Here is a 24,943-nt window from a genome sequence, read left to right as displayed (position 1 = left end):
ATGCAGTCAAGTTGGTGTGTGTCGGTGAATGTGTGTGTATGTGATACCCTAGCTGGTAAATACAAATACAAATCTCAAGATGGGTAACCTCTGCAGCTCACGTGGCATGCGGCTTCCCCATAATTAGTACAAGAAACCTATTATTTTGTGTGGAGGTCAGAGGTCATTTGGGGTCAGCAGAGGGCAAAATGTAAATATTTCCAAAATGCTGTATCTCCAGAACCTGAACTACAAAGGAGTTAACAATTTGGTGTAGGTCAGAGTTCATTCAAGGTCACAAGAGGTTTAAAACTTGAAATCTGTGTAAACATGATATCTCCAGATAGGAAACTTTATTGGCTCTAATATTTTGCATGTGGCTTCTCTATAATTAGTACAAGAACTTTACTTTTTTTTTTAAATTTTATTTTGGCGGAGGTCAAAGGTCACTTGGGGTCATCAAAGGTTAAACTCTGTATAGCCACAAACCTTGTAAATACGATTTCCCCAGGTAGGTTACACCACATAGCTCTTACTTGGCACATGTCTTCCCTATAGTAACTACTAGAAACGTATTATTTTGGGTGGAGGTCAAAGGTCATTTGCGGTGATCAGGGGTCCAAATGTCAAAATATCAAATATATGGATATCATCAGAAAACCTATTACAAATGCAAATTCAGCTCTTTGAATAATAGTGAGCATGCAAAATAAATTACCAACAACAATGTCCCCTTTGTCTTTCTTTCATCATTGTGGTATTATGTCACAAGATTCCTAATCATCAAACCATGTAAGCACTGATTCTGTTTCGATTTATACTTCTCTCCATCTGCAGTAATAACTTCAGCCAAGGTTATTAGCTTGCAAATTACTCTTGTGTTGCATATTTAATGATTTTTTAAAGGCAAGTCACTGCTGGGAGGAGTTTCCCCCTGGTCTTACTACCAGCTAATATTGGAAAAACCCTGGTATTATGAATAATTTGTGAAGGCAAGCTAGTCATTAACTTTGAAGGTTAGCAATTCAAAATAACGAAATTATACTACATTTACAGTTGTGAGATACAAAACATTTTTGAATGGATTTATTGGTTAGTACTAACCACACTGATCTGCTAGCACAACGATCTGCAAACCATGGGTTGGCAACACAAGGGTGGGTTTTCGTGAAAATTGTTAGACAGTTAGACAGTACGAACTAAGTGAAAACAGATCATTGCATTTAACACAGAGGAATTAAATCCTTAGAACAACACCAATACAATGTTCCCCCCCCTTCCCCCCATGTAGGAATCATCATTCATTAACCTTCTAGCATATTCAGGGGCATTATAAAGAACATTAAGACATCCAAGGGCCATATACAGTATATGCTTAGTGAAAGCAATGATTTTGTGGCGTAGAGAAACCAAACATTTAGATATACTAACAAAAATCAATGCAATGTTCCCCCGTTGACAAATCTCAAAGGTCTGTATTTCTGTCAGAGACATGTAAAATGCCTCTTCTATAGTGAATGGGTGAGTCACTGAATGATAGCCTCAGGGAACTTGGGGGCCTAAAGAAAGTAACTGTTGAATATTAAAGTAATCATCAGACATTTCCTGCAAGATAGGTAACATTTTAAAGTCTCTTCAGAAGTGTAAACAAGCGCAAAATGTTTGATTTGCTAAACACAATATTTGGGCTATAGATTTTTAGGTCTGTAAAAGTTAGTATGCTTCATAAACAAATATCTGTATGAATTTACAAGACAGTATAGTTTGATGTAACATGTTCTTCCTTGAATGAGTGACTGACTCAAAGGACACAAAAACTTAAATGGATTTTCACTCAAATGTGTGGAATTTTAAAGCATTAAAAATATTTAGAAATTATACGGATGATCCCTTTAAATGTATGTGAAGATGATCCGTTAAAATATATTTTCAAGATAACCCTTTAAATATTTATGAACGCAATGATCCTTTAAATATAGCCACGAATGACCCTTTACATAAACGACCCTTGTAATATGTATTTAGAAAAATATGAATAAACATGAACTGTGCTTTTAAATATGTATCAAAATGAATGATGCATAAATATGAATAAACATGAATGCAGTTCAACGTTGCAATAGAATTCATGACTGGTCCTTTAAAGATTTGTGTGAAATGAATGAACTTGATAGTGTGCATGGTATTGTATGAGTTCAATTGAATTGCTCTCTACATACAGTAGTATAATGTGAGAGACCTTGAAGTTGAATGGGTAGGAAGGAGAATGGGAAGGAAGGATTTAAAGTAGTCATAGTACAATCTTGCATCAAACAAATTGACTCAAGTTAATGATTATTATAATATATATATATTTTTATATATTTATATATTTTTATACATATTTTTATAAAACATAAGGAGTCATAAGGAGTCAGAAGGGTTTTAAAGAATGCTATTGTTTCAGCCTCCTTTTTCAAGAATGGAATTTAAATGCAAACTGCATAGTCATTGATGAACTCCTTCACATAGATAGATGATCCAAGTTTATTACAAAACTATTTTTTTTTGATCTACCACTGATTTGATGTGAAGTAGAAATAGTTTACTGCATCCTCATGCCCTTGCCCAACCCATATCCTATATCAGGTTGCTTTATTCCCTACATGGTTATTTTCTACTTCAGCTTAAATTTCTTCATAATGCAAAAGATCAACTCTTTTTCTGTCCATGATTCCACAGTTAAATTTTTATAACCTCCCAGTCACCCACCCGCCTGCGGTTATATTTTTGTTTTTTTTACTCAGATCGTCCTAGCAGCTCGGCTGTAACATCATCCAGTTATGTATGATGCTACTACCACTACAATGCCTCATTTCACTTCATAAATTCAATATTCATCGGATTGATTCAAATTGACTGTAGATTGTAATTCAGGAAATCGACCGAGTGAAGTGAATAAGCTCCAAGTTCATTAATGGCGACAACAGTGTTGAATCTTAATCAACCACTTCGCTGCCTATAGTCTCGTTCGTTTGCGTTTCTCTGCCTCGTTTGTGAGGGCTTGATTTTTTTTGTTTTCTTGTGGTTAAATGATTATGAGAAACTAGGCTCGAATGTCGGGGAGCCTCACAGGTAGTCATTTGCACAACCTAGATTTGGAAATGGTTTTTCTGGGGGACAAAGATGGTTGTCATTTGGGTTGATCAATGTATGAGAAAGGCGTCATGCCCTGGGTATACTCATGCTTCTCCAATGAGAAATTCATTTAAAAGTAATATCTGAGAGAATGATCTTCAGCCAAAAAAAAATTGAGAGGAAAAAAAACCCTTCTGGGAACGCTGGCATAGGATGGATTCAATTGACCAGCCAGTTGAAATTTAAAGACTGGATGACTCTTTAGTACCTCATCAAAAGACAGCCAATAGTGGATCAAAGATTTAAGCAATCTCTCCCTTGTAATATTTGGCGGAAAGAAATGTAAAAGATTCCTGTGAAATGGTGTTGTTGTACACTTTGCCTGGGGTTTCTTGGATTACTTCCTTGGGCATTAACATGGGACTGACTACCTTCCATGAAACTGGTTCCACTGCTGCTTTATCAGTAAGACCAAGTCTGTTTCTTCTCAAGATATTTAACAGCCTCTTAAAGTCACAAATTCATACTTAAATCTCTCATTTCCTTTATTCAATATTGGGTAAAAATGTATCTATTAGTGAGAAGCAAATTGGGACGTAACGTCAGATGGAAGTTGCCCTGATCTTGTGCAGCGTAACAGAATTGTTTGCTTTATTTTCAGAACATGGAATAAGTAACAGCATCAAAGTTAGTTATTAACAATAACCAATTAGTTTTAGTACATTGGATACGTTCTGACTAGCGTGTGGATTTTAATTGGACGTGACTTAATGGAACACAATTTCCTTTAAATTTCTGTAATACATATCTATAAACTAGAAGTCAAAACCCGCTGAAGAAAATTTGCCAATTTTTTTTGTGATTTTCATAAATCCTCAAAGTCAAACTGTTTGAATCTATGATTGGAGCCTGGATATCTGTTTAAATGCCGATATTTCAAATGTGCCATCAAGAATTTAACCACTAAAGAATTCTTGTTGTCACAAACTGTACGGAAGAGATTTATAGTGTGTTGATACAAATAAGTGTACTGGCTCCATATCAACTGATTAGTTTGCAGTGAACAAATATTTACTCAATGTATAAGCTGCAAAATGAACGATAGTATATTGCTCTTTTTTTTACCTTGAGTTGCTCAAAATAATTGCTGCAAAGTCCAGCCTTTTTCTAAAATATCGATTTACGCCAATTAAACAAAGAAAGACGTAGAAACATCTGTGTCATGTATTTGTGTTTGTTATATTTGTGGGTAAATGTTTAACTTCAAAGTTATGAATTTTTAAAGAACGTTGACTCGACTAAGAGTTTTACTTTATAGCAGATCATTAGTGTTCGTCGATCACAGTTGGGAGAAGTGAAGGGAGTTTTGTGGTACTAGAGGTTCATATGCAGTTATCAATAATTTGCTACAATTTTGTATTCAATGAACACTGTAAATGGATACTTTCAATTAGTATTAAAGTTGTACTTTGTTTATCATTCCATTTACACTGATTGACTGTCTGATGGGAGCAGCAGGGTAGAGAATAACTAGTGGGGGGGGGGGCTGTGGGAGCGGATGACAGGGTCATGGATTAGATGGAGCTCCTGGAAGCGAGCAGTTGCAAAGACTACACTAGGAAAATGGGATTCGCATTACACATCATCTTGATGATATTGACCTGTAGACACTATTGAACGCAATGTGTCGTGTGCACTGATTTTTTAATTATTTTATAAGTAAGCCTGTCTCAACACCCTGGCGTTAAACCACTGAATGGGAGGAGATTTACAGAAATCCAATATGACAATATTGCTTGAAGCTAACTATATTTGTGATATTACATTACAAGTACCTGCCATTTTGTTTCAGAATATATCCATTTTTAGGAAGGTGCTGATCCACTTTAAACTCATGCCTACGATCTGTTAAAATTCTTGCAATCATGGAACCTCTTTTACTAGATCTATTAATCTCTAACATGATTGTGTAAATTAGGAAACTCTTTTACAGCAGTTTTCAAAATCAACAAATTTTTTTTTTTATAATTCCTTTTTATTAAAGTCACACAGTTACTCTCAACTGTCAGAAGAAGACACCAAATATTTTCTCTTCTCTAGGAGAAAATTTTGTCTAATTTCTCAACAGTTTAATACCCTCCTCTAAACAGAAGCAGACATGAGGTTTCGAGTGTATAATGTAATGTATGAATTCTACTAAACTAGACACGGTAGAGAGACAGAGGCACTTGAACAATCAGCAAATAGAAGCGATTGACACAAAAAAAAAGAAGAAAAAAAATAGGAAAGAGAAATGAGCGTGACGCAGTTTGTCGGTGACGTATGATGACGGCAGTCATTAGTGATATTTGAGGCAACATTTGGACGCTGGAACTCGTTGGCGGTTTCATTTTCAGCTCTGGTGGAAGCTCGGGTGAAAATTTTTGTTATTGCTGCGGCGGAATACATTGGAGCATTTAGGCACTTATTGGGCCGCATTAAAACAGTCTCCGTTATCGTTATGAGGAGGTATAAAACTGTTGTGTGAATAATGGGCATCCAAAAATAGCAAGGTAATAAATATGGCAAGACTGACCCGTACAAATATAAATAGATTTTATGAAGCCAAAGAAAAGGAATAGGAGGTGGCTTGTATTGGCTTGCAGGATATTGGAATTGAAAGGTCCTAACAGTTGTAGGTTTTCGTATTGATAACAAGTTGCTGCAATAATTGGGTAGGTTTTAAAATCTGTATTACAGAGTCATTATACTCCTCCATATGTGCCTGGTGAGTGATGTACAGGGCAGCTGGAGGGAGGGCAGAAAGGGGGAGGGAAAGGGTAAGGGGAGGGAGGGGAAGGGTAAGGGGAGGGAGGTGAGAGGTGGAGGGATACAAATGGTCTTTCACATGCAAATAAAATAACTAGCATTTATCAAGTAACTTCAAATCCTCTAGCTGTGTATAAGGGAACTTGGATTTGTTATTTTCCTCTTCTTTGCAAGGGGGACTGGAGGAAGGGGAGGGAGGGGGGACTGGAGGGAGGGGGACTGGAGGGAGGGGGAAGGGAGAGGGAGGTGGGGAGGTGGGGAGGATATGAGTGGACCTGCTTATAATTAACAAATCTCCCAATATAAGTAAGAGATGGGTTGTATTGTACGTAATGTAATTGGTCATATGTGCAGGGGAAGGGTTTGAAATGCACTCCACTTCCTAGCTGAACTGAAGTACGAGTGGGTTCATTAGTGGGAGAAAGATAGGTGGACAAAACTAATGTGTGTGATTGTGGTTCTAGCTTGTTAGCTAAAATGAGCATCAAGGATGTTCCCTATGCATGACTGTGTCCCAAAGTTCATGATAATTGTAAGTTCAAATCAAAGAAGAAACAATAACCCCCCCCCCCCCCTCCTCGCCAAAATACCCCACAAAACCCACAAATAATCAGGCATATTATATCCATACAAAAGAAGGGCAGCAGTTCATTCTATTCACAGCCAATATTTAGTTTTATGAATAGAAAATAACAGATATTAAGGCCGAAAGCCTTCAATATTGTTTTTGTTTCCTTCTCTGGCCCTAGTAGTAAAAGATGCTAATGGACATTATGCATGACTCTCGCCTTCCTACTCACATTGTGTAGTAGATGTTACTCCTAGATATATGTTTTTGCATCACATATCCCCGAGGCCTCATAAGAGCTTTGTATATCCTCACCATGGATTTGCAAAGGTTTAAGTGTTCGTGGCGCTTCTGGTTATCGATTTGAAAATTGTTTCGGACTTTCAGGCTGGAATCTCTCGCAGAGTAATGTCAAGTCAAATGGCTGTGAACATTTCAAACCTGGGAGAGGAGGAGTGTTCAAGTAAACATGCATTGCTCTTTTTCTCTCTCTCTCTGCAAATAAGAGGCTGCATGATCATCTTACGCCCTGTAAATTGCTATTAAGATTTGTACTATATCGTCGTCTGGAAATAGAGGTCATTATGTGTATAAGTATAGAGAGACTCGAAAACAGCGGTGATGAATGTTCCATGTTTCTTATTTATTAATGATTTTGATGTCCTTGTGTAAGATCTTGAATAATTAAGTAGTTTATGAAATGAAATATTTTCTCGTCTATTTTACTTTGAAGGGTTTGTAAGAATTAACCGTCGTCAAGTAATCATTAAATAGCAGTCAATTCGGTTTAAAGGTATAAACGATTTAACTTTGTCATGGATTTCATCAGTAATTAGTGTTTTCATAAGATAATAAGAAATTATTGATCATGAATTTCTCCAAGGCTTCATCTGTTTACTACCGAGGTTCTACCCATTTGAAGATTTGCCTTATAAAGTTTATCGCATAGCCACAACTCTGTGCAGCAGAGACCACATTCTTTTGTTCGCGAAGACTGCCAGGAATTTTATCTTAACGATTTGTCGATTACCCGTTGCCGTTTTTTTTTTGCATATCGTCCGACTTTTTCTGACGCTTTCCGATGTTTTCCGACTCTATTCACTCAGACGTTTTTGTCAACTTTCACGGACTACTTCTGTTATTAGTGATCCCTTATGATCATAAAGATATTTCTTTGCGGACACACTTTTTCAAATTAGTATTATTTACAGTTGTAATAAGATAAGTGGTGAACCAAAAAAAAAAAATGGGTAACAAGAAAAAGTAGACAACAAAGGAGTAAAGATTCAAACATATAAATAATAATAAAAGAAGAAGGAACGGTTTTTGCTAAAAGTGAGCAAAAAGATGCTTTAAAAGGGAAATAGAGACTGCAAATTTTAGGTGAATATTTTTTGGGCTGAGTACTAGGAGGTTATGATCAAATGGAATAATCAGTTAGTAGAGGGGGGGGGGTGGAGCTGTTAGGAGACCCTGACACTGCCTACATACAGGTTGACTTCAACAACTCTAGGTACACCCCTCCATTTTTAAGTTCTCCATTCACCCTTGGTTGTCTTCGTTTGATCAGCTGTAATCTTATTTAGGCTCGGTCAAAGGTCAAACAAACACCAAATACTGCTTTTAAATTATTGATGGAACCAAAATTCCTTTGTTTTGTCCTCCTGGACATTTGTGTTCTAAGAGACGCACGTTTACCATCACCTTAACAGTTTTTAAGGTACTTCAAGTGTCTGCGTCTCCCAGCTTCCGCTATTTGAGGGATGAAAGTGGTAAGAAAACTCCAGAACAGTTGACTTACTTTCAAGAATTTTATTTGAAGCGGTGTAGTTGTTAATAAAAAAAGAAGAAGAATTTGTTGGTGGTAATCTCGACCCAGAACTTGAGTGTTTCTGACCCCCGCCTACTCCTGATTATAGCAGTGTGTAACTTAGACTGTAATGTTACTTTAAGCAGATCTGTATTCCGGTTGAGTAATTTCATCCTCTCTGAAATTGTACTGATAGTCAAGTATAAACATGACTGTATTGTAATATATGTGAATTTTGTAACCTCTTCACTAGTTGTCGGAAGCTTGCCTGTAATTTGAAATCCATGCCTGGGAATCGATAAGACTTGCTGGTACGACAGAGGAGGGAGGAGCTTGATGCTATCAGAGAAAAAAATAGATTTGGTAAAATAATATCTTCTGGATGCATGACAAGCTGAAAATAGAAGCGTGTGTTTTAGATTATTAGACATGGAGTGGATAGGGATAATTCTCAACATATTAGTCACTATCAAATGTATCTACCATCAGTTTATTAGCAGTTGTGCAGTAATGTGATTGTCGGAATGTGGCAGTATGGGTCTTCCGGTTGATACAGCTGGGTCTTCATTAGGTCACTGAAGCATGGCAGTTTTTTGCTATGAAAAGTCTCGTAAGGTATTGCTCAAAAAACAAGATGACAATTGGCGGAATAAAGACACCCGGGGTTTCTTAGATGTTGTTCATAACCTAAAATACAATAAACACCTAAAATACAATAAACTTGAAAATCGGGTTATTCTGTTTGATTCTAAGCCGTTGTCTACAAATTTTGGTCAAAGTATCTTTAAAGAACATGCAAACTTGAACATGCAAAGAACAGTGTCATGTCTCCCTCATATTTGGCTGTGGCCTTGCGATATAAAATGCAGCTGCTTACAATTGTAAACCCTTGGAAACCAATCTTATACAAGTGACAATATTATTTTAACAAAAATAAAGATAGCCTCTTGGTTATTGTTTCCACCTAAAATAGAAATAGAAAATTAAGTTATTCCATTTGGCTGTTTACCAAACTTTTGTCATATTATTATTAAATCACCTGCAAAGAAAAAAATATATATTATTTTTTTGTTTCTGGTCATAACTGTGAGGTATGATATGATATGGAATTGGCTGCTTAGAGTGGTGACTGAAAACCCTTGTAACAACTCTTTTGAAAGTGACAATGTTATTTAAGGCAAACAAACTAGTTGAACTTGATCCAGTGACACTGCTGTGATGGGATCAACATTAGAATAACAATAGGATATAAAGATAACAAAGAAATGTAGCATCCACCGAACATGTCATCCATATTTAGGAAGGGTGCTGGGCTCACTGCTCCACTTTTAAAAGCCCTGTTGAATTCTTGCTATCCAGGAACCTCTTCACCAGATCTATTAGTCTCTATGAAACCTGATGGTATATTGGAAAACTCTTTTACAGCAGTTACAAAAAGGTTCACAGTTCTTAGTACGTTCTATGATGATGAAAAGATGCAATTATTTAAGGAGTATTTTCTGATTGTATTATGCCTTTCAATTTTCCATCAGTTTCTTCATTGAGTTTGAATTAAAGGACCAAAAGCAACAAACACTGGAATATAAATGTTGATAAAAAATCCTTTAAAAGTCTTTAATATTGGTAATATTGATGAAATATGCATAATAATGTGAATAGCTCCTTTCCTTAAAGTTCCAATGTAGTAATCACAATCTTTCATGTTTTTCAAGACTCAGACGAATTCATATCCCATTTCCTTTTTTTGCCCACGGGCGCTAAAAGCTAAGTATTAAACGAAGAGATCTCCAATAAATCTTGTTGCTTAGCCATATAGAGTGCTATAACCTTGACGGAAATGAGAGAAAAGAAAATTGCCCTTAACTAGAAGATATGAATGTTGGCATTTTAAAAAACATATTATGAAAAAAAAGGTAGATTTTTCTTTGAAAATATCAGGAATCATTACTAGATGTAATTTCCACAATCTTGGTTCTATCTTCTTCAATACTCTAGATTATTAAGTGCTTGAAGTGGAGGCATTAGGTTTCTGCTGTGATGATAGGAGAGTAGTGCCTGGGGAAATGAAAAATGAAAAATAAAAAGTAGGAATAAAAGAGAAAAAAGTCGTCAAAATGTACTTCATGAAGGTGGGCATTTGACTTAGAAATCGAATCTGTAGACAGGAGGAAGCATGTTTCTTTTGCAAATTACAAAGAACAAAGGGAGTACACATTTAAATCTCATAAAAATTGAGAGGCTTGGCAAGTATTAACTCGTATAATATCTAATCATGGCGAATTTCATGACGTTTTGTCATTTTCTTAACATGAGCTTTCTACGCTTAGTCTAAGTGTGTCACTTGTGGTTTTTTCCACAATTCAAGGTTAAAGGTCAGGAGTACTTAGCTGAAAAATTCCTTCCAGGTAGAGGTGTATGTAGTTAAGCTGTTATCATGTTAGTGGAGGGTGATGCAAGGAAGGCTCTGTTACTCAGAGGAGTTTTGGTTTCGAATGAAATTGTAACCTTTGCTGTCATGATAATGAGCATTTGTATGTGTGGCTGATGCCTTGCTTGCAAACAGGAAACTTGGATGGATCTTGGATGCCGATTATTGAGTTCAAGAAGCCTGTTATTCTTGGTGGAAAGTCGTTTGAAGTCAGCATGTCAAACCTTGTAAACATGACCGCAAGATAGGAAACTGAAATCTATATTTTATTGGTGGATACCCTCATAGTGAGTAGATGAAACCTATTGTTTTGTGTTGAATTCAAAGGTCATTTGAGGTCAACATCTTGGATTGATTTTATATGTTGTTGCATAATATTATGTAGATGAATCCTGATATTTTTGTGGAGATCAAAGGTCCTTAATAGAGGTTTTCGAGGTCACAAATGGTTTGCCGATGGAAAATTAAAGCAAAAATTTTCTACATTTAATTAGAGCGCTAATAACTTATGGGCGAAACAGTGACATAGACCTCTCAGATTGAATATTATTCAATTATTATATTTCCAATTATTTTTGAATATTCATGTCTTTGTTGTCAGAGTTACAACCAAAAGTGTAGCTTTTATAGTAACTCTATCCTTCTTATCAGTATCAAGGCAATGGAAACATAGTATGTGATATGTATACACCTGAAACAAAGACTGAAAAAGGTGTTAACTATTTTGCTGAAAAGTCATAAAAGGAAAGAGAAGTTAATTTTTTTTCGTTAAGAATCTTATCAAACTTGATGCCCTGGGGCTGGTAGTGGCATTGGTAAGTTGTTGATGACACTGATGAATCCTGATAGTGGAATAAAGACAAAGGTCAAACAACCTTGAAGTAAGACCTGATAGGACATTGATGTCATCTTTCTGTGCATGGTACTTCCTTGTTAGTTGCATAAAGAACTACTAACGAAACCAACGAAAACTGATGGGAAAGTTTAATTATCAGATATTGCCCCCACCCCCCAAAAAAACCAAAACACATAATAAGCCAGAAATGCATGACAACAACAAATAATGTGTCACAAACTAGATGACAGGTGTGCATCGGAACTGTGCATATGACCGGTTAAGAATGTTGTTACAAAATTGTAACAAGAAAGGTGAAAATTTATCCATTTGTTAGTGTAGCAACAGGGTCTTGCAAGATGATTAAAAAAAAAATGAAAAATCCGGTTCTAGCCTGATCTGCCAAAAAAAAAAGAATGTCAATATATCTTAAGAAGGATGTTGTCAATAGTATTAAACTGAACATTTTAAGGACAAAGAAGAAGTACAAAATAGTAATGTGTGTTTAGAACTAAAATTAAACTTCCTACCCTACATTCTTCTTCTCATGAAAGGGATTACATTTATGGGTAACTTGCAGGCTCCTATATTTAGATTTGTAGAGCTATTAATAACATTTTGTAGAACACAGACTATTGCTACTATTATTAAACAGGTTTACAATTAGTGTCAGCTGTAAGGGACATGACATTGCAGCATGGTGTGCCATCTGTGGGGTCATATTTTGAGGAACAACCTGACATTCTTCTGAAAAAAAATATAGGAGCACTGAAGGCAAAAACATGCAGGCCAACTGGGATTTTGTTATTTCCTGGAATGAGATAGGTCATGTGACTTCATATTGTCTGCAGGTTTTAACCCCTGTAAGGGTTCAGGCACTCTAAGAATGACATTATGTAAATGGTGCTATAGGCATGGTGATTGTGTATTGCTGTTTAAAGTGACACCTACCTACCATTGACTGTGATACTTGCGCTACTCTAAACATGTACCAAACATGGTCTGCGCGAAATGTGTCTCGAATCTTACAAGATTTTAGCAAAAAGAGGAACCACAGCTATAAACATTCGTACTATTACATATGCATTTCCTGCAGAAATATCAGGTCATGTCGGGTCATGTCAACAAATTCCTGGATTACTCACCGTACCATATACACTACCAGTGTGCGAACGTATACAATATATACAGGAAGGTGTATACACACAGTACAGTGCATTATGCAGTCCTATACTAACTTTGTACAAATGAGTTACATGTTGAGTTGAAAATCTGTTTATTTAGCAACACTTACCTGCTTTCCGGTTCAAAATTAAACCCTTTAATTAAAAGTGTAAACTGAAACTTTCTACTATACTATGCTGCATGCAATATAGCCGTACAGTACGTCAAGTTATAGAGATGATTAGATTGGTTGAGTTTAAAATATGAATGAGAAAAGGTGTGGTTTGCATGCATAATTGCTTGGGATAACAAAATTGTCAATTTTTGCGAATAGGTTAATTACTTGTTAATTAGGGTTCGCCAAGGAAAAGTTCTATCACAGAAATCTCCCTTTCATCAATTGCAAGTTGCTGATATGTAAGTGACATGGAATGTTATAAATTCCAGATAAATGCAGTATGGACCTTTAAGATGTTCAAAAGCAATATTCTGCCTCTGATTCTCTCTGTGTGTTCTATTTTATCTCAGCAGTTTTACTTTCATCAAATGTTTACCCAAAGTAACCCTGGACAAAAGATTGTTTACATCTGTGTGTATATATTTAGTCAAGGCAAATTGCATGAAAGTTTAATATATCGCTTTGTATATAAAGCCAATTCCTAACTAAGCACACTCATGCAGCTACTGCTAAAACGTATAGAGGTTTCTTAGAGGCAAATGCTTCCAATATTAGTGTATGATGATGAATGTCTTTCCTTTAGAACTTGCGAAACAAATTTAAAATTATCCAGATATTATTTATAAATTTCCAGATATTGATTGCCTGCCTCAAACCCCATGTATTCCTCTCGATCTCCCATCCCCCCCCCCTCCCCTCCCTCTCCTCCATTCTTGAAACTGAAATATTATAACGTTGTATTATATAAATACACTTATCAGTCATTCATACATACACAGATAAATGATTTTGTTTTAGTTCAATAAAAGCCATTGCTAAAAATTGCTTCCCCCCCGTAATCAAATGTAGCTTCCCAAGCTTAATTATCTTCTGTTGCTCCCTAAAGGGGTTAGTGAGAAACTTAGAGGAAAGAGACAGAGATAGAGACAGCCAGAGAGAGAGAAAGAAAAGAATACTTCCTCCTGCAGCTTGGTTTTAATCTCGCAATCTGTCTTTCTGGTCGTGTTCGAGAATTATTTAAGTGCTCAGTCTTGTCATGTGACGTTGGAATTCAAAAGCAATAAGCCAATGGATATTAGTAATAGAATGGTTTCGTATTGACGGTGTTGAACCATTTCAGTTTGATAACGGCTGTCCCTGCTATAACGATTCTCTTTTGGTTTCACAACAAAACGATCAGGTAATACAGAGATAAACTGTGGAAGGCTTTGGGAGGAGGAGGAAGAGGAGGCGGGGGATAAAAAAAAAAAGAATAAAAGAAAGATGTAAAATCCAACTTGGATGTCGGTGGCGGCAACGACATCGTCGTGGTCCGCAGTGACAAGGAGCATAGTGCACGGGAGGAGGGTGAGGATGTTAGTGAATAATAGATGAGACTTTGATATCTCTTGTATTCTGTTGCTGATGGATCTGGTAGTGTTATTGGCATGGTTGAGTTTTTTAATATGTTCATGTGTGAAAACTATTTAATGAGCTGTGAGTAATAACAACGTTTCTGGAGGCTAAGGAAGATTTGGGAGGGAGTTTTAGTTTGATTATCCGAGGCCGTTGGAAGAACGGAATCGATTGTTTAATAATAGTAATAATAATAATAATAGACTTGTGCCCATTGAAATTGTTGGGTTGAATTGAAGGAGATATCTCCAAGTGAAATATATTTTAGTGTTATTATAATGACATCATTGACATGGGTAGATAAGGGACTATATATCTTAGAACAGAAAAGTTGTTACCGATTTCTAGTGTCATCTTGGGGTGTACACGATTACCTTAACATAACATGAAAGTCTGCAATAGATTTAAGATTGTGCAGTCTTTGCATTGACTTTCACCTTCTCCCTTACCTGTCTTCTCTTGAAAGGGATAATAATCATAGAGAAAACTACTGTCCCTGCTAGAAAAATTGTCAGGTTGTTCACATTTTTTGACAAATGAGAAGTCTTTACTATCAGGTTAATAATCAACTTGTCCACATAGGTAGGTTGAATATTAATTGCTAAAGTCTTTTAACACTTTTCATTGACTTGTGTACAATATTCAATTTAGGTTTGCCTGTTTTCAATCATCAATATTTGATTGCAATTATTCAACGCTGCTATCATGCTGTGTAGAGATTTATACATGAGAACATATTTATTATTATATCAGTTAAATATGACCATAGGAGAAAGAGAGAGAGGGAGTACTGTGGTAATGAAGAACAGTATACATCTCCTGAGACCTGTTTGGCAACTTTAATAGAAACATAGCTCTGTGTGCTGAATTGTGGTAACACCCCATGGGATATTCGCCCTCCCCCTTCCCCCTCCCATAGGGGACTTGTCGATGTAGCTCACTGTAGTGCATTGGAAGGGAAAGTTTGAATTGTGCACACTTGATGATTGTGTGGTGACTAAACTTCAACTGTTGTAATATGTATGTCATGTGATTTGACCTTGCTGTAAGATTATAAACATTTTATCTCTTTTTTAGCTGTGCAATTGCCCCTGAAGATAAACAAAAGTCTTTGAAGAGTTTGTGCATTTGACATGCACACCCACTTATGAAGCTGTGATTCGAATATGAAATGGGAAGGCTCTTTTCATAAATTTTTGAAGCATATTCAAACACTCATACTGTTTGCTAATATTAATATATAGTTACAATGAGCTGCATAAATATAAAACCTACAGAAAGTCAAAACACAACTTAAGAAGTAGCTTCTCTTTACCAAGAATGAATTTGCACACTATCTCCACTCAAGGAGATTGTATGCGGGTTTGATTGATAACAGTTCGTAGTCTCTTGCGATATCCATTATCCGTAGAAGGTACATACCCTGAAAAGTTTCAACATTTGTAAGTGATATCATTTATTGCTCTGGTAGGTTGTCGACGTTTCCAATGGCATGTTGGGAAATGTAATTAAGATGTCTGTTGTGTTTTCTTTTGCTGTGCGTGTGCAATGAGTGTATGTTACTGAACTCTAACCAGTTCAGCAAGAGTAGATCAGTGAGTGGTCAGTATTATGTCACATCGAAGTCAGCAAAAGTGATGTTTTTATGTCATAATTTGTTGATTTGTCCAGGTTTGAATATGATACACTTTATTTTCTGGAGGTTTTAGACTAAACTGGCACAAAATTAATATACGAACATACAGAACAACCCCACCCCCCCACAGTTGAATTGTCAATAGTGATTGTGACCTCCTCATGATTGCATAATATTCTTTCATTTGTTCTTGATCCACCTTGCATTCTCAATTTTGCATGCATACCCCCCCCCCCCAATAAGGGTTCAGCCTTTTTACCTCTCTGGGGAATAACAGGATCCTGATGCTCCTTGTGGTCTCCAGTATGAACAAAGCTTATAATTCAAGAGATCTTTGAATGAATGTAAATTGTTTTGACTCACTAAACATCCTTCTTCCCTGGTGTGGATGTCAGTAGGTGGTCTGTGATCTCATAATGGGAATTGTTTCTTCAAAAGCTCTACTTTTCAATTATAATCTTCTTGTTGATTTAGCCTTGAAACCTGATACATTTGAAATGTTTGAGTAACCTGTCAAGGTTCTCTGTATTGAGGATTTCATAACGATGCCAATTTTTTTGGTTGGTAGAAATGTTTTTTTCCTCTATCAAGAAGTGAGTCAAAGGTCATTTGTGGTCAATGTAAGTCAAAGTCTGTAAAACCTTATAAACATGATAACTCCAAAATTAAGTACATATTTGTGGAACTTCATATTTAGTATGTAAAACCAGATTAGTGAGTGCAAGAACCCTTCGAAATTGGTAGAGGTCACATGAGGTCACCATGTGTCAAAGTTAGTAATCCTTGTGAACATGTTTACTACAAAATTAAAGCTACAATTAAATCTGTAAGCTCTACCATGCTAGGATTTTATTACATACTTTGGTCAATTGCAGTCCAGTTTAGTGAATGGGGGCCCAATATGAAATAGATCTCAATTGATCTTCAACTACACATATATAGTTATCTAGGAAATGAAATCTGCTTCAAATAGTTGATCAAACTTGCCTTTAACAGACTCAAGTGGCCCTTACCAAGTTTTCAGCTGTGAGCTTCAAGGGGTCAACAGGTTATCTTAAATGGTTGCAAACTTGGCTTATTCTCTGTCATTTATACTAGATGACTTTGGCTTTGACAATAAGTTGTTGTTAAAATATGGCACAGTGTATAAACAAGGTCGTGTAATAACTCCCTCATTAATAACAATTATTAAAGGGATTGTTGGTGGCAGAGCTGATTTGCTAGCTCAAAATTAGTAATAGGAATTTTCCATATGTTCATACATCCAACTGTGTGTCTATATTTCACCTAGGAAGACTGTCTTTCTGGATTCTGAAACATTTTGGAATAAAAATTCTATACTGTAAACTCTTTACCAGTAAATTTTCAGATGGACATATCTGGTCTTTTCTGGTTCTCACTTTAATTCTTAGACAAATTTAACTCACTCGCTCTACATCAGTCAGACAGGTGGAATATTGAGCAAATTTTATGGCAAGTAATCTCAAAAGCCAACTGGCTGTATCAAGCAATCAACTTCAGCCAGGCTAGCCAGCAGACTATCCCTTTAATCGTTTGTTCAGAATGCCACAAAGTTTGCAACTGGAATATGTAACTTATATGACATATGTATAGACTACCATATTCATACATGATGTGAAGGTGATATGTCAACACATTGCATTTGTCAATAATATATTCATGCAAGTCCTTCCCTATATGCTAAATGCAATCCCTCTAAATTTATTGAAAACAAAACTGAAACTGTTTCTCTAGAACATCAATTGAAACAGCTTGCTTAATTTGTTTTACTCTGGAGGGGTTTATGTAGGAACAAGTAGTAGCCACTCTGTGGTAAGAATGGAATGAAAGGCTGGTTAATTTGATGAAATGTTCTAATGTGGACAAGAACATCAAGAGACAGGCTAATCATTGATATTTTTTGTGTGTTGTTGTGCATTTTCGTGGAAATATCAGTTCCGTGGTAAACTGGAGTCTTCAAAGCAGGATTTAAGCATGTTTTCATCGTACTTACAGTGAACTCAGGTAAGCACAGCAGGAAAATATTTCAACCAGGTGGAAACAATTGTCATGGAATGATAAAGTCACAGTGTTATTACATATCAACTCAAAGGTCACACTAATGTACCTCTGAATTTTTGTATGCTAAAACGTTTTGATGATGTTTCCATGAAAAGAAAAGAAAAGAAGTAACTTTTCTTTAGGTTTTAGACCCTCTGAATGTTTCCCAAACATTGACGGGGAAGTAGATGTCTTGCTGAGGGCAAAATATATGTTGGATGCTGATTGTCTAAGTTTGAATATAAAGTGGTCATTACTTGAATTTACTGCATTCCTCTCTTACCTGTCTCTACTCTACTATTGCACTCTCCCATCTACATAGCGTATTCACTCGTTACCTTCCAGCACTGCTCCCCACCCCTCCCCCCAATTGGCTCTCCTCCAGGTCAACGTCTATCACCTCATCCTTCCAATTCTACCAATTGCAAATTACAGCAGCCTAGTCTGGTAGCAATTTCTTGCATATTATCGTGGCAATACTGATGACCATTAAATGAGTCATTGTATAAAATATTCTGATGTTTCTTCTTTATTTGCTCTGTTATTCCATTGTTACATAGCTACAACTGAGAAAAACTTCTTTAAATGTAACAGTTGGGGTACGTGAGGTTTGTGTTTGATCAATAAGAATGTTGATGGAACTATTGGAGCCATTTAAATTACATTGATTAATTCACTCATTAGTTATTTACTTTCATTGAGTCAGAAACATCTGTACGTTGTCTCATTAATTACCAATTAACAGCAGATGTCGTAGGTATCATGCAAATATTACAGTACGAAAAGGAAACTGAGAAAACTTCATGCATATGCATTTACCAAAGTGTAAATTAGGTTCCAAGAATAAGAAAAGGCAATGAGATACATCATTTGCTTTTTATTCCCTCATGAGAAAGCAGAAGAAAAAAAAGTCTTGGCTTTTTAGAAGAAACTTCATAATTTGTATAACAACAGGTTGCTATACAGCACTACACTGCTGAGGGTGTAGTAATTTATTGTTTTATATTGAACACCAATAACTGATAGGCTAGTGATAAAAACGTACATGAGTTAAGGTAATGTCATGGTTCATTGTGAGATAATACAAACCCAGCCACCCCATTGAAATGTCAAACAAGGATCCTAGGAACCATTCCGATCAAATTAGGTAGAATCCATAAAAAAAAAATGATGTAGACACCTTGGATGGTAGAATGAGAAGGAAGGACATTGACCAGAGGGGGTCAGTCATACAGGGCCCACAGTGATAAAAGGTTACCAGTTCAGTCAAGGCATGGTAGAATGAGAGTGCTAAGATTGTGGGGAGACAGGTAATATCATCACTCGTAAATATCCAAACCAGTAAGTTAGGAATATTTCATGCCGATGTGCTCACTTGCCCTTGCCTTCTCAAATGTTACCAAGGCTTATTGAGGGTGAGTTAGGGCATGGCTGATCACTTAATTGTTTATATAGACTTTTTGTTATCATCCCAAGTAATTACAGATCTTTATTTACATTAGGAAAACAGTAGTTTGTGTTTATGTGGATAAACATCACAATGTTTGGCATTAAACAGATCACTCCTTGTTTGGTCAATACAAATCTTAAATACAACATATAAATTCATGACAGTGTGTGTTTTAATTTCTCCAACCCATTTAGTCAGGTGGCTTAGCAACTTTAACGTTACCGGCCGGACAAAAGTACCAAATTTGGCATGGAGTTTCTTTTCGACCTATCTATCGAAAAAAAAAAGGAAATGTCATATAACTGGCTGTAAAAATCGGAGATGAACAAATGAGGGGTCAATTCAGGTGTTTACGGGGTCACTGAAACAGATGATGATCATGGCATGTTGCTTGAGTAACCCACTTCCAAGATGGCGGCCAAAATCCAAGATGGCCGCCAGAAAAAAAAGGAAATGTCATATATCTGGCTGTAAAAATCGGAGATGAACAAATGAGTGGTCAATTAAGGGGTTTCCGAGCTCACTGAAACAGATGATGGTCATGGTATGTTGCTTGGGCCACCCACTTCCAAGATGGCGGCCAGAATCCAAGATGGCCCCCTGGAAAAAAAAGGAAATTTCATGTAGCCTATATTCATTCCCAAACCCCCCTTGTGCCCTTTTCTGATCGGGACCATCAAACCTTCCGTCCTCAAACGTGTAAATGAAACCGGGCTAGCACCCTGACTATATGTTATGGCTGGTATTCTAATTGTGTCACTTTGGTTCAGGAAGCCACTTAGGACTTATTGGGGAACTTTGAGGTGTGATCGACCGTGGATAGACACTGTCGCAAACCTGTTATTATATGGGAGTTATACGAGTGTCATGTAAGACTGATTACATTGAGTCAACTATATAATAGGGTAACTTGAGGGAAAACAGACCAGATGTGAATACCGACTCATTGAGAGATTTTGTACGATTGTGCACCCTTCATAAACACAACGTCAATTGTGGGAACAACACACGCTAAGCAGGTCACTAGGCATCTGAGGTATTTAAGCCATTCTTTTCGAACCTGTACCCCAGGGCTACTGTTAGCGAGGATCTCCAGGAAAACTTGTTGTCTGGTATAGACAAGGCCCCCCCCCCCTCATAGTAAAACGATAGCTTGGGTTCGAATCTCTCCGTTGGTGAGCTCTGGACAGCGGTTGCAGCGATGAAGAAGGGAAAGTCCCCGGTCCCGATGGCCTCCCTGCTGAGTTCTATAGGACCTTCTGGGAGGTTCTCGGTGGGGACTTTAGAGACGTGTTCGCTACCGCTTTCCAGTTGAATTACATGAGCCAAATACAGAGGGCTGGAAATATTGTTCTCCTCCCAAAGTGGGAGACCCTTTGGACCCTAATAGGCGTACAATAACGCTGTTAAATCTGGACTACAAAATCCTGGCCAAAGCATTAGGAAATCGCTTAGCGGATGTGATGCCGGATATTGTAGGTCCTCTCCAGACTTGTGCTGTGCGAGTCCTTCGGATTGAACTCAGTGTTTATACGTTGGGTCTCGTTACTATATAAGGACGTCACGAGCATGGTCACTGTTAACGGATTTACTTCTGGTCCCTTCCCGGTTCGAAGGGGAGTCCGTCAGGGTTGTCCCCTCTCCCCGTTGTTGTATGTTCTCTTCAGCGAAACGCTCAGTACCTCGCTGGACAGATGCTTGGGGTTTCGACCTTTCAATGTACCGGGTGGGGCTAGAGTTAAATGCGTGCAATATGCCGATGACGTCACTTGTATTGTGTCGGACCTCGTCTCCTTCAAGCCTTTATCGAAGGTTTTGGCCACCTTCCAAGAGGCTACTGGTGCCAGACTTAACAAGTCCAAGACCAAAGGGCTGCATTCAGGAGGTTGGCGTGGCCAATCCCTCCCATTCGATGCTACTTGGTCAGATGTCATGATCAGGGTAATCGGCATCTGGCTAGGTTATGGTGCCCCGGAGGTCACCACTTGGGCCGAGAAGGCTGATCAGGTGGAGGCAAGGCTCGACACATTCAATCGGAGGTGACTCTCCCTCCCTGGGAAGGTTACAGTTGTCAATCGTTTTATTGTTCCTCTACTTTGGTATCCTGGTACGGTGATCGCTGCACCAGATTATGCCTTGGTGCGATTGGAGAGGATCATTTTTTATTTCATTTGTGGAAAGTGCAAACCAAACCTTCTCAAAAGGACCGTTCTGTAAAAGACCCCCTTGAGCGGGTGGGCATGGTTTGGTCCACCTACCATCTTAACTGCGCTTTCTCCTTTTGAAAGGTTTTTTCGTTGCGTTTGAGAATCCCTCGTTTGCCTTTTTTGTTAGGTTCTGGGGTGGTTTTCTTTTTCGCCACTACTGGCCCGGATCCTTTTCCAATAACCGGCCAAAGGCGACACGCCCTTCGGGGTGTATACTCAGATTGGTGACTCACTTTGTAGAATCAAAGAGGAGGGTGGGCCAGATGTTCTGCTGAACGTGGCCCCCTCGGCTTGCCAAACCGCCATCTCTCCAAATGTGTGGTGTTCTGTGTGTTGTAAGTCACTAGATAGCCGTCTCCGGGACTTGGCGAGGAGGATTGCACATGGGGTCCTCATCACTAACCATTTTTGCCTAGTCAGGTGGCGATTAGGTAATGGGATTTGTCCCTGTGTGGGCTGTAAAGCCATCAGGACTATGCAACACCTTTTGCTGGAGTGTCCCTTTGTCCGGGTGGTGTGGGAATGATGGTTTCACGCCTTCATTATTGGTGTTATTGGTTGTTATTGTTGTTGTTTTGGTTATTAGTGTTATTGGTTGACCTCAGATGACTGGCGACCCGACTTAGCGTGTGTTGTTCGCAGAATTGGTATGTGTTTATGAAGGGGGGGGGGGCTTGTCTATACCAGACAACAAGTCTTCCTGGAGATCCTCGCTAATAGCAGCCCTGGAGTACAGGTTCGAAAAGAACGACCTAAATACCTCAGATGACTAGTGACCTGACTTAAGCGTGTGTTGTTCGCACAATTGACGTTGTGTTTATGAAGGGTGCACAATCGTACAAAATCTCTCAATGAGTCGGTATTCACATCTGGTCTGTTTTCCCTCAAGTTACCCTATTATATAGTTGACTCAATGTAATCAGTCTTACATGACACTCGTAACTCCCATATAATAACCAGCTTTGCGTCAGTGTCTATCCACGGCCGATCACACCTCAAAGTTCCCCAATAAGTCCTAAGTAGCTTCCTGAGCCAAAGTGACAATTAGAATACCAGCCATAACATATAGTCAGGGTGCTAGCCCGGTTTCATTTACACGTTTGAGGACGGAAGGTTTGATGGTCCCGATCAGAAAAGGGCACAGGGGGTTTGGGGATTGAATATATGAAATTTCCTTTTTATCCAGGGGGCCATCTTGGACTCTGGCCGCCATCTTGGAAGTGGGTGGCCCAAGCAACATACCATGACCATCATCTGTTTCAGTGAGCTCGGAAACCCCTTAATTGACCCCTCATTTGTTCATCTCCGATTTTTACAGCCAGATATATGACATTTCCTTTTTTTCTGGCGGCCATCTTGGATTTTGGCCGCCATCTTGAAAAATCGGAACCGATAAAGTGGGTTCCACGGATAAAATCGATAGATAGGTCGAAAAGAAACTCCATGCCAAATTTGGTACTTTTGTCCGGCCGGTAACGTTAAGCCTGAAAATTGTTGCTAAGCCACCTGACTAATTCAGGTCTTGGCCCTCTCATTCATAGATCCACACTTTGTTGAAGGCTTTATGGCTTTAGTGTTTGTAAGTTTAAGAAAGAATAAAGGAAAGGGAAAAAAAAAATAAGAAAGAAAGCAACATTTAACAAAGCAACAAGGAAGATAACAGCAATTTCACGAATGCCTTTAAAGAAGATTATATTGTTGAAAGCCATTTTGCTGAGTAATGACGAGTGAATTACAGTGTACAATATATTGGTTTCAAAGTTAATAATAACAATAACAATAATAATAATAGTAATAGTAATATATTTGTATAGCATTGAGTACAACTCCAGAAGAACAACGATCTAAAGCGCTTCACAAAGACTAAAAAATGTCTTTCTTTAATTAAAGCTAACAACCGAAATCAAACTTTTCATAGAAAAAACAGAGAATTTCAAGGAAATAGGCCAAATTGACTAAAAGAAAGATCCCTGTTTGATTGCGGTCGGTCGAGTTGTGGGAATAACAAGGTCTTTTTATTAGAACTACTGAAACTTCTGATAGGTTGATGGGGGATGCAGTAGCTCACTGATATAGAAAGGAGCAAAGTCCGTAGTAATACCCCGAAAAATGAAGATAATAACTCTTGACTCCACAAGCAACCAGTGAAGCTGATAGAGTATTGGGGGCAAATATTTGAATATTTTAGACTGACTAGTAATAATATTATGCAATACTTTTCAGTGTGACATATTGTTTATGACATATCAATGCCATTTATGGTGAGTCATCCTTACATTGAAGAACTGGCAATAACAGACAAACAGTATTGAATAGAGCTAGTGTTTGTTGCCAGGGCCATAGGACTCTATACAAATCTGTTTTGGGTAAAAAAGTTGCCATAACCTTTATGGCCTTTATAATTGAGAATAAATAAATAATTTGAATTGAGAATAAATGATTACCATTAAGGGTGGTAGAACTTCCTTCCCCCCACCCCCCCCTCCCATGTCCTTTTGCAACTGTAGTTTTGAGTGAAATGTTGTAAATCTGTCAAGAGACCTCACAAATGATACCTTCATCATGGTTTTATATATTTTCTTTTATAGCAAACCAGTTGTGCATGTCAAACCATATTGCAAAATTTGCCTCACGTCACAGTAATGACTATACTTGAATGATTATAAACTGTTCATTGTTAGAACATAATTGATCCAACAGAACACTGAAATTATGCGTGAGTTAGAAACAAATGCACTCACACCGTGACACAGTCACAAGTCAGGGATAAAATAGAGAACAAAATAAAGGCAGAAAGAAAATCATGTCACAGCTCGTTTGTATTTCAAGCAGTTTCTATATTTACAAATTAAGTCAGATATGTTCGTGCAAAATAAGTCTGTTTATTCTGTGGTGACATCTTACTCTGTTCAACTACATGGGAACAGGACAGTTACACTACGTTTGTCGATAACAGATCTAGAGCTTCTAAATGACAGATCAACAGTTAGCCTAGAGTTCAACAACAATTACGTAGCAGTTATACCTAAAATCCGTAGAGTCATTACATAATAATAATTTTGCAGAAATAGTGAAATTTTCTAACAATTATATCATCAGTTAATTCCACTTTATAGTTTGTTGACGTGAAAAGAATTTTTTTTATGGAACATTACACTTAGTATTTGAGTTTATTTGTTTGAAAGTGAAACTTGGTAAATATAAGTTGCAAGTATTACTACTATGTTATATATGTAATATAATATATGTAGTATATATGTTTGTAATATATGGAACTAGTATTAATTTAGTACTTATAAGTTATCAC

General features: G+C 37.4%; 1 protein-coding gene across 6 annotated transcripts in view; it reads left to right on the top strand.

Annotated features, from left to right (window-relative positions):
* LOC139979522 (uncharacterized) overlaps nt 1-24,943 on the top strand; it is a 148,388-nt gene that overhangs the window by 50,903 nt on the left and 72,542 nt on the right. The window lies entirely within an intron of this gene.

Source organism: Apostichopus japonicus, chromosome 14, assembly GCF_037975245.1.
Source record: "Apostichopus japonicus isolate 1M-3 chromosome 14, ASM3797524v1, whole genome shotgun sequence".
Classification (NCBI taxonomy): Eukaryota; Metazoa; Echinodermata; class Holothuroidea; order Aspidochirotida; family Stichopodidae; genus Apostichopus; species Apostichopus japonicus.
Note: the sequence above shows the minus strand (reverse complement) of the source record. Positions and strands in the feature narration are given on the sequence as shown.